The sequence below is a fragment of the Canis lupus genome, chromosome 26 (genome assembly GCF_003254725.2).
Source record: "Canis lupus dingo isolate Sandy chromosome 26, ASM325472v2, whole genome shotgun sequence".
Taxonomy (NCBI): domain Eukaryota; kingdom Metazoa; phylum Chordata; class Mammalia; order Carnivora; family Canidae; genus Canis; species Canis lupus.
In genome coordinates, this window is record NC_064268.1 from 23,288,312 (window position 1) to 23,305,254 (window position 16,943).

Consider the following 16,943-nt stretch of genomic DNA (forward strand, 5'->3'; position numbering starts at 1 on the left):
AACTAACAAACTGCCAGAGTGGAAAAGAAACATTTGAGGAAGATCCCCACAGAGATGAATCAGAAAGTGCCAGAAGTGACCAACAATTCTCTCTGCCTCATTAAAAAATTTTTTTTTAAGATTTTATTTATTTATTTATGAGAGACACAGAAAGAGAGAGAGTCAGAGATATAGGCAGAGGGAGATGCAGGCTCCATGCAGGGAGTCACACATGGGACTCAATCCCAGGACTCCAAGATCGCTGCCCTGAACCAATGGCAGATGCTGAGCCACCCAGGTGTCCCTATCTCAGCCTCACTGTAATGTTGAAATCCCCTTTGAATATTCAACCCAAACCTTTATTAAAGGGCCCATTTCCCTTGTTTGGAGAGCCAGGGCTTTGGAAGTTATTCCTCATAATCTCCTTATTCGTACAAATAAAAATGACTGTAAAGATGATGCATATGGCAACTCCAACTCCACCTGATGTAGTCTCTGTCTATAACTCACCAAAGAGCAGCCCCACTTTGCTCTGGTAACAGAAGGGGCAGAGAAGATGCCAGAAACTCCATGTTTTTTCCCTTTGGCATCACACACATTGGGCACCCAAGAAATATAATATGTATCTTGGTGATTGGTTGGAAGGAAATCATGAGTAGCAGCCTTTGGCACAGAGAAAACTTAAAATAAGACTTCTGGCAAAAATGTATGCATGGGTTTTATCTTTCCGCAAGGGTATTAATATCACTAAGGTTTTGGAGCTAAATAGCAGAACTATAAAAAGACCAATAGTCAATAAAACAACTAATTTCTCCAAATGTGTTTCAGTTTCCTCAACTGTCAAAAGGGGTCATTAATACCCACTTCATGCTCATTAGGAGGTTTAATGAGATAACATAGACAGTGCCAGGCATATGATAGGTGCTCAAGAAATTTATTGGAGAGGAAGGGAGACTCCATATCATTTGGAGTATTAACTCTTGTATTTCCTTTATCTCTGTTTTCTCTTCTTTGCCAGAAGAGATTAATAAGGAATGTTAACTTCCAAAGGAGATATCTTTGTCTCGGCTAACATATATCCAATTGAAATTAAGTTTAAAAGCCATTTTAACAGAATAAGCCTTAAGACATACATTAGTCACACATCATGGAGGAATTCTCTGGATTAAAAGAAAAACAACAAATAGCTTACTTTAAGAGGAAATAGTTGGGTTGACAGTGAAGGTGAGTGTCTGTGGTGCCTGTAACCAATCAAGTCTAGGGATAACTTGGAAGAAGAGTGGTTGGTGCTAGAAAATCGGCATGAGAATATCTGGGTGGGAATTCCCCTGGCCCAGATGCTCTGAGTCACCTAAAATGAATTAGTATCATCTTAGTGCTTCATTCTTCCAGCAGGGATGTGTCCATGGAGAACCCCCTGTTGGGTTAGTGGCTGTGTGGCCCATTCAATGTTCATTTCTTCTGTTCATCTTCCCACTAACAACAACTTGATTACTCTTCAGGAGTTAACAGTCCCCATGGAGTAGGACCGGTTCCTTACCCAGAGTTGAGGGGGGTAAGCAATTGTGTTAGTTATGTCCTGCTGTGTAACAAATCACCCCAAAACTCAGTGGCTTAAGGCAATAATAATCATGAGATGCCTGGTTGGCTCAGTCAGAAGAGCACAGAACCTTTGATCTCAGGTCTTGAGTTTGAGGCCCACATTGAGTATGGGGATTACTTTCTAAAGAAAGGAAATTAAGAAAACACGTCTATTTGCCAAAGCATCAAAAAGAATAAAAATACTGGGGTGCCTGGGTGGCGCAGTTGGTTAAGCATCCAACTCTTGATTTTAGCTCAGGTCATGTTCTCAGGGTTGTGAGATCCAGCCCTGCATGAGGCTCCACACTGGGCATGGAGCGTGCTTAAGATTTTCTCCTTAGGGCATCTGAATGGCACAGTCAGTTAAGTGTCTGACTCTTGATTTCAGCCCAGGTCACGATCTCAGGGTCCTGGGATCAAGCCCACTATTGGGCTTTATGCTCAGCAGGGAATCTGCTTGAGATTCTCTCTTCCTCTCCTTCTGCCCCTCTCCCCGCTCTTGTGCTCCCTCTCTTGCACTCTCTCTCAAATAAATAAATAGATAGATAGATAAATAAATAAATACATAAATAAAAAAATCAATCTTTCGGTGTAAAAAAAAAAGAAAGGCAGGAACAACACCTATATGACCTAGCCTAGGAAGTCACAAGGTATCACTTCAGCTGTATTTCTATTGGTCACATAGCCCAGCTTTGGTTTAGTGTAGGAGGGGACTTTATAAGGGCTTGACTATCTGAAGGCAAGATCACTGGTGGCTGTTTCAAAAGCTGGCCACCACATCTACCTAAGATGAGCCTGGCCAATTGGCATTTTCCAAACCCACAGACACAGTGATTTGGTTCAAGAATGGATACATGATCCATACCTATACAACGATCCCTAATTCTGGGATCTTTATTAGAGTCAAAGTGATAGAAAACTCTCTTTCTGATGAGATTGACAGCAGTAAGAAAGAACTAAGCCTAGAGCTGCCAGAGGCCATTACCTGAAACTACAAAGGAAGCAGAACTGAGAAAAGAAATGGTAAGCCGACAGGGGGAGGGCATGAAAGAGCCTGATGATATAATTTGACCCTTGAATCCAAGTGCACCTGAATCCAGATACCCCAGACTTTTCTCATTCTTGTTTCCCCAAGCCTTTTTGAGTTGGGATTCCATTCTATACAACTTCTAGATGCCGAGTCCTCACGTCTAGTTCATTAGCTTTTTCTGAAGATTATGATTGACACCCACTGGGACAAGAAGGATGAGGTTGCTTGTTAACTGTTCATATTTGGGAGTTGCTGGCACTATAAATCACTGCATAGTGATGAGAAATCAGCCTGTGGATTGACCAGATACACTTTAGGTATGCGTCAATTGGTATCCTTTAACCACATCAAGTGTGTTCAGGAAAGATAATATGGTAAAAAAGAAGTGAGAAATAGATTGGTGATGGAGCCTGAAAACCTAGTTTTTGCTACATTGGGCAACTGTGGACAAGCTTCTTAGCTTTTCTGACCCTCCATTTCTTTATCTGCATAATGGGAATAGTAATACTTGTTCAACCTACTATATTATGTCCACTCAGCAAACATTTATTGAGGACCTATTATGTGCAAGGTACTGTCAACAAAGCAATAACAAACTCAGTTCTAGCTTTCAAGGTTTTTACAGTCTTGTCAGAAGTATGAATAAAACAGGGGGCATCTGGCTGGCTCATTTGGCAGAGCATGCAATTCTTGGTCTTGGGGTTGTAAGTTCGAGCCCTATGTTGGGTGTAGAGAGTACTTGAAAATAAAATCTTGGGCAGCCCAGGTGGCTCAGCGGTTTAGCGCTGCCTTCAGCCCAGGGCATGATCCTGGAGACCCGGGATCGAGTCCCACGTCGGGCTCCCTGCATGGAGCCTGCTTCTTCCTCTGCCTGTGTCTCTGCCTCTCTCTCTCTCTCTCTCTCTGTCTCTTGTGAATAAATAAATAAAATCTTTTAAAGATTTTTCAAAAAAAAAAGAAAAAGAAAAGAAAATCTTTAAAAAAACAAGTATGAATGAAACATGAAATTCAATGTGGTTTAATATAGATGTACATAGTGTGAGATGTATACATGATTATTTTGAGGTCATAAGGGAGAAACCATCTCAGATGGTGGGATCTGCATGAACTTTGCAAAGAGGACGGTATTTAATCTGAATTTTCAGGGGATGTGGGAACTTGTAGGTTGGAAGAGAATAGCAAGCAAAGAGCATAGTCTGGAAAAGGACCTAGATGTATAAAAAAGAATAGGCTGATTAATAAATTGCAGGTAGACATATATAGCTTGAATCTTGAGGTTTGAGGGTATCCTGAGGAAAGACCAGATTATAAAGGGCTCTGTGGAGCATGCTATGGAGTTTGGACTTCCTCATGTCAATGATGGGGAAGGCTCTGAAAGGTCTGAGTAGAATTGAGTAATTTCACAAATATATTTTAGAAAGGCAACTTTAGTAGCCTGAAAGTACAGAGAATGAATGGTAGCAAGAATGGAGGCAGGCCTGTATTGCAGTTATCCATTGCTGCAAACACATTACCCCAAAACTTAGCAGCTTACAATGATATATTATTTTTTGTGATCTTGTGAATTGGCCAGGCTCAGTTCTTCTACTCCATGTGCTGTCAGCTAAGGCTATCATTTGGTTACATTCAATTAGGTGTTCAATTGAGGGTGGAATATCCAAGATGGTTTCACTCCTATGTCTGGCTGGTGTGACTAGAACAGCTGGCAGCTGTTTGGGTCTTTCTTACCAATTGGCCTCTCATTCTTCAATAGTCTAGTCCAGTGGTTTTCAAACATGGGTGATTTTCTCCCACAGGGGATGAGTGGAAATGTCCAGAGACATTTTCTGTTTTCACAACTGGGAGCATCTAATAGAGACCAAAGGTGCTGCTAAACATCCAACAATGCATCTGATAGCCCACTACCAACAAAGAACTATCCGGCCCAAAACATCAATGGTACCAAGGTTGAGAAACCTTAGTCTTAGTCCAAGCTTCTTCTTCTTCTTCTTCTTTTTTTTTTTTTTTTTAAGGTTTATTTATTTATTCATGAGGCAGGCAGAGACACAGGCAGTGGGAGAAGCAGGCTCCCCATAGCGAGGCGAATGCAGAACTCAATCCGGGATCATGCCCTGAGCTGAAGGCAGACGCTCAACCACTGAGCCACCCAAGCATCCCTTAGCTCAAACTTCTTTACACAGTGGCTGGTAACCATGGGAATAGCCAGATATTTTGAGGCCTAGGTTCTGGACTCACACATTATTTCCTCCATATTCTACTGGTCAAAGCAAGCTACAAGGCCAGCTCTGATTCAAGGAGATTGGAACTAGCCCCCCTATCCCATCCATGTAGATTTTGGGTGGCCATTTTTACAGGCAATCTATCACTAGATAGTGACTATAGGGAGACTATACAATGAGAGAGATTCGAGTGGGAGATGATACTGGTATGAGCTCTGGCAGTAGCAAAGTATCCCAAGGAGAGAGCAAAAACAATGGCAGCGAAAACTCTTTGTAAAATGTTACATAAAAATACTAATTTCATAATCCACACTGTCCACAACCAGGAACTGCTGTCTCTAGCAGCTTTCTCTTAAGCCTGGCTTTCTCTCAATAGTCCTCTGCTCCATGACGGTCCAATCCCCCTGCCCTCTGTTCAGTTCATCAAAGCTTCTGCTGACTCGAGAAGAATCTAGAGAATGATCACTGCAGTGAAAGTCTCAAATCAGCCCCCAGGGCCCCTAATAACAAAACATCTGCTTGTCATTCTCCCCTACCCCTCTGGGTTTTAGTGAGAAAACAGTGTTAAATGATGATAATGATAACCAAGCCTCCTGGCTTCCAAGAAGGGAAGCCTAATTTGAAGGCAGCTAATTATCCACTCGTTATAATTTACACATAGTGGTTGTCTTGCCTTCTGTCACTGGTCTCAACAACAGTCGAAAATATGGGAAGAAATATCTGAATTAATACATTTTAGGAAGAAGAGGGTAGAGAATCTCAAGTCAAAGAAAGAATCATATCAAACTCGTAGTCTAAATCTCTTAATTTATGGATAAGGAAACTGAGGCCCAGAGAGGGGAATGGAACTTACCTAGAGTTGCTCTGTAGCTGGTGAGTGGCAGAATGGGCACTGGAACCAAAATTTCTGTGCTGGCTCCAGCCTAAAACTCCACCCAAGGAGATGAAAGAGTAGCTCCGTCTGCTCCATGCAGCCTGGAGACTCCGCGCTCAGACCACCCATCAAAGTGGCAATTGGCATGTCCCGGCTTCTCCATAATCATCAGTGTGGGACGATGGAACCACAGAACCAGAAGGTGGAAATAATTCCTCAAAGGCTGGGACATGGTTTAAGTTGCAGAGGGGGCTGGGGCAGGGAGGTCTTTGCTTCACTTTAAGATTAAACAATTTTTATTTGGTAGCATCTTGTGCTTTTCATACAGCACCTGAGAGTAAGGGGTTTTAGTTACTTGGTGTTGGGAAAGGTTTATACTTTACTGTTTTTAACCATTGAACCTGGGGTTTAAAAGCAATGGAAGACTGCCAGCTCTTTAGCTCTCCTAGGGAGAGCATGAAAAAGAAGTTACTAGAAGATATATGCCTTGATCATCACAAAAAGAGGGAAACTCTCGCCTTCTTATGTTTCTGGGCTGCAGAGATCCCGGAGGATTCCAGAATGCAGCCAGGTTATAATTATTCCCTGACATACACATTCCTAGCTAGCTCCCTGCACTTCCCTGGTGGAGCGCTGATCACATCTCATCATCTTGTATTTCTTGTGTGATTGCTTAGTCAGTGACCACCTCCCTCATTAGACTATGCATTCTGACAAGTTAGGGACCTCATCTGTTTTCTTTCCCAACCTCATCCCCAGTTCTTAGTTTGGTAACTGGCACTTGATAGAGCTTAATAAATATTTGAGGAAGGAAGGGTGCCTTGCTGGCTGAATTGGTGGAACATGTGATTCTTGATCTTGGGGTTGTAAGTTCAAGCCCCACGCTGGGTGCAGAGCTTACTTAAAATGAATCTTTAAAAATATACAATACATTTGCAGAAGGAATGGTTGAATCAATGCACCAAGATAATCTAGACCAACTCTTTTAATTCCAAGTAAAGAAAATGTGACACAGTGATGGGCTAGGATTACAGAGCATCTAATAGCTCCTTACTGTGTATTCACTTGCTTAGAGTGAGTAGTGCCTGAAACAGGGCTATTTCATGGAGCAAAGCTGAGACACTGAGCTCTTTTCCATGCTCTGGACAATTGTAGTCCCTCTCCTTAAGAGAAGACTCCCTTTGAGGCAGGAATTCTAAAGATGGGTCCATAAAAGGGCTCCCAGGATCTATGTATCCCCTGAATCATATGCAGACGTATTGGGGATTTTTTTTCAGTAGTGAGGCTGCGAGGCTCTCTTCTGATCCTCAAAAGAGCAAGATCCCCAAAATGCTAAGAATCATTCACACCAGCTCTCTGCTAAACCTTTCATCTCCTTCTAGCTGGAAAAGCCACTCCATAGCCCAAGTATCTCTGGTGGCAGAAATATGGCTTAGTGTGAGTCTGTGAGGTCAGCAGTGTTCAGGGCTAAGTGGCTAACACATGAGATCAGAAAAAAAGAAATTTTCCAAATAAGTAAGTAAGTAAGTAAATAAATAAATAAATAAATAAATAAATAAATAAATGCTCAGGGGCACTTGGGTGGCTCAGTGGTTGAGCATTTGCCTTTGGCTCAGGTCATGATCTCGGGGTCCTGGGACTGAGTCCTGCATCAGGTTCCCCTTGGGGAGACTGCTTCTCCCTCTGCCTATGTCTCTGCCTCTCTCTGTGTTTCTCTCATGAATAAATAAGTAAAATCTTAAAAAAAAAAAAGGAAGGAAGGAAGGAAGGAAGGAAGGAAGGAAGGAAGGAAGGAAGGAAGAAAGAAAGAAAGAAAGAAAGAAAGAAAGAAAGAAAGAAAGAAAGAAAGAAAGAAAGAAAGAAAGAAAGAAGGAAAGAGAAAATGTTCAGCTTCAGTTGGTTGGGGATATTGGGAAAGTTTCCCAGAATAGGTGCCAAGATAGCCAAGCTGGGCTATAATGAACCATGAAGGTTTGAGAGTCTAGAAATGATATGAGGAAGGGGATAGGGTCTCAAATTCCCTTCTGGTGGCCTCAATGTCTTCATCAACTCCCCAAGTCCAAAAGGAGGATTTGTTTAAAATTGTTTAGTATCAAAAAATGAAATACAATAAAATAAAATAAAATAAAATAAAATAAAATAAAATAAACTGTTCAGTTTCAGAGTCATTTTGGTCCAGACACCAGCCTAGCTATAGAATCTCTTTTTCCCTCTTCCTTTAGAAGGAAACATAGGTTTTTTTTTGTGATGACAACCGTCACTGGCGGCCCTTTGTCCCCTCTGTTGAATTATTCATCCTGCAAGATGAATTATTAATTTCCAATTTTGTACAGCAAATGCTAGGCAAACAGGTAGAAATGGAGTTGAGACCTTGGGCACGGAGCCACAAACCTCCCCAGGTCCCCTGAAGCACAGGCCACGGAGGCCAGGAAATTATGCAGGAATCTGCAAGGGGCTCACCATGGAATGCACTTGATTGAGAGCAAAGTTTGCACAAGATCATGGTGCCCATGAAATGACTGGGCCCTATTCTCTTCTGGCTCTCAGGCCCCTTGCTTTCCGGGGTCTTAGCTATGGCACTCCTGCCTGGTTCCAGTGCTAGGCTGCATTACATGTCTAGAGTGGGCTCAGCTGCATTTAGCAGAGTGACTTGGGTTTGATTCTATACCTAGAATCCAGGTGGCCCTGCATTATTAGGCCAGCAGGATTTCTCAACCTCAGCACTATTGGCATTTGGCCCAGATAATTCTTTGTTGGGGACTGTTCTGTGCATTGTAGGATGTTGAGCAGCATTCCTGACCTCTACCCACTCGATGCCAGTGGCACACCTTCCTCTCCTCCTGGTTGTGGCAACCAAAAATATCTCTAGACATTATCAAGTGTTCCCTGGGGTGAAAAATTGCTCCCACTTGAGAGCCACTGGGTTAGTGTTGAGTCTTTTCCCCCCTCATCTATTAAGTGGGACCAAAGTAGTATTTACAAGGGTGCAATATGGTGATCACATGAGATCATAGATGTGATGTCTCCGTTTATTCAGTGTCTCCACCCTGGGACTTATCTACTACATGAACTGATGCTCTTCTTTTGTGCTTAAGTCCAGGTCTTGGTTAGGATTGTGTTCAGTTGCAAGTAATGGGACATTCACTTTAAACTGACTTGGCAGGGATCCCTGGGTGGCGCAGCGGTTTGGCGCCTGCCTTTGGCCCAGGGCGCGATCCTGGAGACCCGGGATTGAATCCCATGTCAGGCTCCCGGTGCATGGAGCCTGCTTTTCCCTCTGCCTGTGTCTCTGCCTCTCTCTCTGTGTGTGACTATCATAAATAAATAAAAAAATTAAAAAAAAATAAACTGACTTGGCAGGGGGATCCCTGGGTGGCTCAGTGGTTTGGCGCCTGCCTTTGGCCCAGGGCGCGATCCCTAGAGTCCTGGGATCGAGTCCCACGTCGGGCTCCCGGCATGGAGCCTGCTTCTCCCTCCTCCTGTGTCTCTGCCTCTCTCTCTCTATGTCTATCATAAATAAATAAATCTTTAAAAAAAATAAAAAAATAAACTGACTTGGCAGTAAAGGGAGAGTAATGGGTTCATATGACTGGAGATCCAGAAGTAGGTTGAGCTCTGGGTTCAATTGATTCAACAACTGGCATATGTCCTCATCCTCAGGAACCAGTTCTTTCTGTGTTTTTTCTCTGCTGTATACAGTGAGGACTGGTCCTGGGACCTCAGGGTCCTTGAATGACCTCTAGCAGCAATTGACACTGTGGCTTTCTTACTCACTTTAGAGTCTGAAAGAACACATCTGTTCATGAATGCCAAGCTGGAGCCCTCAGTGTGTGTGTGTTGGATGGTTTAAGCCCTTTAAGTCCCACTCATGGATCTTGGTATGGAATCACCTCCTGCAGCATATGTCCATGTAGATACTCAAATGAAGATCTAAGCATTGGTAGGATCTAGTGACCATTCCTGAACCAATCATTCTAGCTAGAGGGGAGGAACAGAACATGCAGATTGACTGGATCTGGGACTTGGCCAAACTTTGGAGTTGAGGGTGTGGAGAGGTGGGGAGGTCAGCTTCGCCCAATCACAAGGACTGAAAGTGGGGGAAGCTTCCCAATCCCCAAAAAAGGATGCTGCTACCAGAAAAGTGGGGACAGGTGCTAAGCAGGCAAGAATGAAAGCTGTCCACTGCAGGGGGTTAAGAGAAGACCCATGGGTGGCGGGGAGGAGGGGATTTTTGTACATCTGTAGAGTAGAACAGACATCTCTGTGTGCCCACTTCAGGTCCTTTGGGGCTTACCAGTGATAGGTGCTCTCAGGTGCAACTTGACAATGCCTCACCTCTTTCACTTCTGCCACATGTGGGGCATGTGGGGAGTACTTGCCAGACTCAGTACTCACCATGTGCAACCTGAAAGTGTGAGATATTAATGCCCCATGAAGCAATCCTTGGCCAATGGGAATGGGAGCTGATGGTTAAATGTTTCCCCACTTTGGTTGGCTGTCAGTAGAGCATGAAACTCTTGATTTCAGAGTTGTACGTTAGAGCCCCACATCAGATGTAAAGATTACTTAAAAATAAAATCTTGGGACGCCTGGGTGGCTCAGTGGTTTGGCACCTGCCTTCAGCCCAGGGCATGATCCTGGAGACCCGGGATCGAGTCCCACATCGGTCTTCCTGCATGGAGCCTGCTTCTCTCTCTGCCTAGGTCTCTGCCTCTCTCATGAATAAATAAATAAAATCTTTAAAAATAAAATAAAACCTTTATGGGGTGCCTGGGTGGCTTAGTTAGTTAAGTGTCTGACTCTTGGTCTCAGATCAGGTCTTGATCTCAGGGTCATGAGTTCAAGCCCGACGTTGAGCTCCACACCAGGCACAGAGCCTACTTTAAAAAATTAAAATTAAAATTAAAAAAAAAATTAAAAAAATAAATAGGGATCCCTGGGTGGCGCAGCGGTTTGGCGCCTGCCTTTGGCCCAGGGCGATCCTGGAGACCCGGGATCGAATCCCACGTCGGGCTCCCGGTGCATGGAGCCTGCTTCTCCCTCTGCCTGTGTCTCTGCGCCTCTCTCTCTCTCTCTCTCTGTGACTATCATAAATAAATAAAAAATTTAAAAAAAATTAAAAAATAAATAAAAAATAAATAAAAAATAAATAGGGATCCCTGGGTGGCGCAGCGGTTTAGCGCCTGCCTTTGGCCCAGGGCGCGATCCTGGAGACCTGGGATTGATTCCCACGTCGGACTCCCTGCATGGAGCCTGCTTCTCCCTCTGCCTGTATCTCTGCCTCTCTCTCTCTGTGACTATCATAAATAAAATCTAAAAAATAAATAAATAAATAAATAAATAAATAAATAAATAAATAAATAAATAAAAAAAATAGGGGCACTTGGGTGGCTCAGTCAGTTAAGCGTCTGCCTTCGGCTCAGGTCATGATCCTGGGGTCCTGGGATTGAGCCTCACGTCAGGCTCCCTGCTCAGTGGGGAACCTGCTTCTCCCTCTCCCTCTGCTGCTCCCCCTGCTTGTGCTCTCTCTCTGTCAAATAAAGAAATAAAATATTTTAAAAATACATAAAACTCATTTTAAAAATTAATTAATTAATTAAAATATTTTAAATGCTCCCACCTTTATTCTTGGAGTAGATGCTCCAGAGATCTATGGCTTAAGGCATTTCAAAAGATCCCGAGGAATACTCATGATTCATCCTTGTTCTGGCCCTTGCTCCTTGCCTATCCTTCTCTCTTGCTCCCTGGGGCTACTTCCTAAATAAACTATCCACACAAAAACCTTTATCTCAGGCTCTAATTTTGTAGTAATCCCAGATAAGTCAAAGATTTTAGCTGCTGTAAGATTTAGATTTAGGTCTTTATGCTTTTTAGGCAACATGTGAAAAATTAACAAAAGTGAGAGTTTTATGCCTTTAAATTAGTCCCCTGCCTGCTGACTGGGGGCGGTGCTCAGGAGATAATACACTTAGGGACTGGAAGCCAAAGACTCTTGAAACCCAGTGAGTCCCAGGCCTTTGCTGGCAGAAGGCAGCAGCCTGACAGCTGGGTGGGCAGGCGGGCAGCAGGACAGCCCAAGATGAAACTGCTGCCCTGAAGAGCTGTCAGAGGCTGACTGTAGGCCTTGAGAACTTTATCAAGAGGTTATCAGCCAAACTGGGAAGGCTGCCTTGCCTCAACTGAGACCCTGTGATTCCAGCTGATGTGTCGGGATACTGACAAGTCCCCACCTCCACCCAGACATGCAGTGCTCTTTTTTGGGATGGCCTGCCGGTGACTAGGCACAAAACAAGCCTTTGCAGAGATGGTGAGAGGAAAGGGAGAACCAGCTGTCTCCTTTTCCCTAGGAGCCTTGCCTTTCCACAACTGGCTACAGACATATGTCATAATACGTCTCTACTTCCTGCTCCCCTGGGTTCAGTTTCCTCCACTGATGCCCACTGACAATCCCTGACACTATTTGGATGAAAGCCTCACTTTCTCAACCTTCTGGCCCTTACCCATATACCTACTGTGCCCCTCTCCAGGTAGGGCCCTCACCCCCCCTCTTCTGGGCTCAACCCTTACTCTTAGCTACCAATAAGTCCAGCAGGCCCAGAACATCTTACCTTTGCACAATCCCCTACAGAAAACCACAGGAGGGTCAGCAGGACACAAAAGTAGGCCAATTTATACATATTTGGTCATATCTCAGTTTATGGACAGGCGTATCAGAGGAATTTGGGACAGGACGAATGGTTACTGATTAGCCCTGATCTGACTGTGCCATTCCCTGGCTTCACATTTTTCAGTGGTGCCTCATGGTAGTTCAAGGACCTGTGTAGGGTATCCAAGCCTCTTCAACCGTGTCTTAACTTATGTCCCATAGCCTCCTAACAGTGAGATCCACGACCATCCCACAGATGGCCCCACTGCACAGGAGGCATTTCCCACTCTTATTCCCCTACTACTTGGCTTACTTTGAACTTTTTTCAGGTCTCAACTGACTGCCACCTCTTCCAGGAAGCCTTCCATTCTTTCTCAAACTGAGCGAAGTTTCTCGTGTAAGCTCCCAAGCTGCCTAACATACAGCACATTGCCCTGTTTCTATTTATGTGTTTGTTTCTTGCAAAAGGCAGTAAATTCCTCAACATTCTGGTACTATCCCTAGTTTACCCATCATTCCCTCAGGGCCAAGCACTGTGCCTGACATAGAGTAGGTACCAAGTGAGTTTTGTTGAATAAACATGAGAAGACTTCAAAGTGTCCCATCATTTGAGCTGAGGGTTTATTAGAGGAAATAAAATTTCAGATTGTTTTGTTTTGTTTTTAAAAGATTTTATTTGGGGATCCCTGGGTGGCGCAGCGGTTTGGCGCCTGCCTTTGGCCCAGGGCGTGATCCTGGAGACCCGGGATCGAGACCCACGTCGGGCTCCCGGTGCATGGAGCCTGCTTCTCCCTCTGCCTGTGTCTCTGCCTCTCTCTCTCTCTCTGTGTGACTATCATAAATAAATTAAAAAAAAAAAAATAAAAAAAATAAAAGATTTTATTTATTTATTTATTCATCAGAGACAGAGAGAAAGAGAGACACTGGCAGAGGGAGAAGCAGGCTCCATGCAGGAAGCCCAATGCGGGACTTGATCTCGGGCCTCCAGAATCATGCCCTGAGCCAAAGGCAGACGCTCATGCTGAGCCACCCAGGTGTCCCTCAAGTTTTATATAATATCTAAAAGTAGAAAAATAATTCATGCATCGATATGGAACATTAATAATATTACAAAGTTATAGGGGCGCTTGGATGGCTTAGTTGGTTAAGTATTATCCTTTGGCTCAGGTCATGATCTCAGGGTCCTGGATAGAGCCCCACTTTGGGCTCCCTGCTCAGTGGGGAAGTCTGCTTCTCCTTCTCGCTCTGTCCCTCCCCTCTGGCTTGTGCTCTTTCTCAAGTAAATAAAATCCTTTAAAAAATTACCAAGTTATATTCATACATTAAATATCTATTTGTATAGACAAATATTTTAAAACTCATATGTCCACAAATCTTAAAAAACTGTTAAAAACTGAAAGTAAATAAACATGCAACAACCTAATAACATAAGCATTGTGTATTTTCCTCCAGTCTTTGCCTTTGGGCAGGCATATTTTCCCCAATTACAGCAAGTGCTATTTCTACCCTTCACTTAACATTACAGCATCAACATTTTTCATCTTGGAATCACACTGCCTTTGGAGCTAAAAGAACTTAAGAAACAGTCTCATCCATCTGTTTCATTTTCAAAGAGAGGAACTGAGACCTGGAGTGTGACTGGCTCGAAGTCACCCAACAAAATGACAACTCTAGTTTCTAAACTTCCTGATGTTTGATGTCATTTTCCTGCCCCATAGCCTTTGAGATTTTCTCAGACACTCTCTGACTTTGGGATCGAAACAGGGAAATACTTTGAAAGGAGGTTTCTAAAGCACAGATGGATCAAAATTGGACTTGCATGCAATTGCTTTTTAGGGCTTAATGACAGTTTTTTACTTCTGCTGGAACTCTCGCACACTGCTGGGGGGACGGCAAATTACATTGGTACAACCACTACGGAAAGCTTGCTGGGAATATTTCCCAAAGCTGAACATCTACTTACCATATAATTAAAATTTTTTCTCCTACATACACTCCCATCAGAAATGAGTGTTTGAGGGATCCCTGGGTGGCGCAGCGGTTTAGCGCCTGCCTTTGGCCCAGGGCGCGATCCTGGAGAACCGGGATCGAATCCCACGTCAGGCTCCCGGTGCATGGAGCCTGCTTCTCCCTCTGCCTGTGTCTCTGCCTCTCTCTCTCTCTCTCTCTCTCTCTGTGACTATCATAAATAAATGAAAAAAAAAAAAAAAAAAAAAAAAAAAAAAAAAAAAAGAAATGAGTGTTTGAGGCCACCAAATGACATGTACAGAAAGATTCACAGGAGGGCACCTGGGTGGCTCAGTGGTTGAGCGTCTGGCTTTGGTTCAGGTTGTGATCCCAGGGTGCTGTAATCAAGTCCCACATTGGGCTCCTTTAAAATCTAAAAAAAGAGGGGATCCCTGGGTGGCTCAATGGTTGAGCACCTGCCTTTGGCCCAGGGCATGATCCTGGAGACCTGGGATCAAGTCCGCGTTGGGCTCCCTGCATAGAGCCTGCTTCTCCCTCTGCCTGTGTCTCTGCCTCTCTCTCTCTCTCTCTCTCTGTCTCTCATGAATAAATAAATAAAATCTTAAAAAAAAATCTAAAAAAAGAAAAAAAAAGATTCACAGCAGCTTTATCCATAGTAACTCAAAATTAGACATGACCCAAATGTCCATCCATAGTAGAATGAAGAAATATTTGCAGTATTGTCATAGAATAAAATATTACACAACAATGAAAACCAAGGCAGCTCTACTATGTGTCAAACCATGGATGAATCTCATGGACTTAATATTAAGTGAAAGAAGCCAGACATAAAAGAGGATATGCTGTATGATTCTATTCATATAAAGTTTATTTATTTATTTATTTATTTATTTATTTATTTATTTATTTAAAAAGATTTTATTTGTTTATTCATTAGAGACACAGAGAGAAGCAGAGACATAGGCAGAGGGAGAAGCAGGCTCCCCACAGGAAGCCTGATTCGGGACTCGATTCTAGGACCCTAGGATCACGACCTGGGCCAAAGACAGACACTCAACTACTGAGCCATCCAGGTGCCCTTATACAAAGTTTAAAACAGGACAAATTAATTGACAGTGACAAAAAAGTGGTTATAGGGGAGGCTGTTTACTTAGAGGGGTCATGAGGTAGGTTTGGGGGCTGATCACATTCTGTATCTTCATAGAGGGTTTGGTTATATTAGTGATTACATACTTAAAACTTCATTAGGCTGGACACTTAATATTTGTGTATTTTCCGTGTGAAATAAAAATTTAAAAATATATTATGCTTCCCAAACTGGAGCAATCTAAGTAAGGTTATGTCATCTTACTAATGTCTCATTTTTTTTTAAGATTTTATTTATTTATTCATAAGAAACACAGTGAGAAAGAGGCAGAGACACAGGCAGAGAGAGAAGCAGGCTCCATGCAGGGAGTCTGATGTGGGACATGACCCCAGGACTCCAGGATCACACCCTGGGCTAAAAGGCAGGCGCTCAACACTGAGCCACCCAGGTGTCCCACTAATGTCCTGTTTTTGAAAATGCACTATAGTTGCATGAGATGTTGTCACTGGGGAAGCTGAGGAAGTACCTAGGACCTCTATGCACTATTTTTGCAACTTCTTGTGAGTTAGTAAATATTTCAAAATACGAGAGTAAAAAAAAAAAAAAACACTTAAACTTCCTACTTTTATTACAAAATCAGACATTGTAAACATACTACTTTCTAAAAAACATATTACTTTTTCAATCATACTCCTTCTTACCTTCAACCAAATTTATGGATCAAGTAAATTTATTTTCTTTTCTAAGTAGTTTTAGACCCTCTTCTCCCTCCCTCCCTTTTTTTTTTTTTTTTTTAATAGGCTCAACTCCCAAAATGGGGCTTAAACTCATGACCCTGAGATCAAGAATCATATGCTACACCATCTGAGCCAGCCAGGTGTCCATCTCTCTTACTTTTGAGAGTCATTGTATCTGGCCAATTTCTCTTTTCTGCCCCTTCTGGATCACCCCACTTTGGTGAATGCCTTCCCTTTGATGGTATCTTCACAAGATCTTATTATCCACTTGCTGAATCCAAGAGTTGGGGAGCCTAGAACTCCTCATTTCACTCTCCTCACTGCTCCAACCCCTAGTAACCTATGGCCAGGCCTCTAATTTGTAAGTCTGGGTTTACCTGTTTGGAAAATGGGTTGAATAATAGATGCCTACCTCACTGGTGTGTTGAACTTTAATTACTGTTTGCAACATTGCTTAAGACGTTGAGATGAAAGGCAGTTTTAAAAGTCCATGTTACTGGCATTAGTAATAAAACCGTGGAATTTGTTTGTGAGTTTGCAAGGTTTTCATAACTGGGAAAGGGGGTAAAAAAGTTGATTTTATGTGGAAAAACCCTGCCCAAAACCCAGCCACAGATCCTGATTGGTTGGTATAAATAGCAAGAACATGTTGTACCTCAAAGAAGTTTGCAAATTTCACATTCTTCCATGCCCCTGAAAAGATAGAACCCACACTTCCAAAGTTAAAAACAAGGAGTTACCTGGGGTTAGAAGGCAGGAAATTCAGGGACCAATTTTTGGCTGAGATCATTCTCAGTTCTTTTCACAATTTACAAGAAAAAC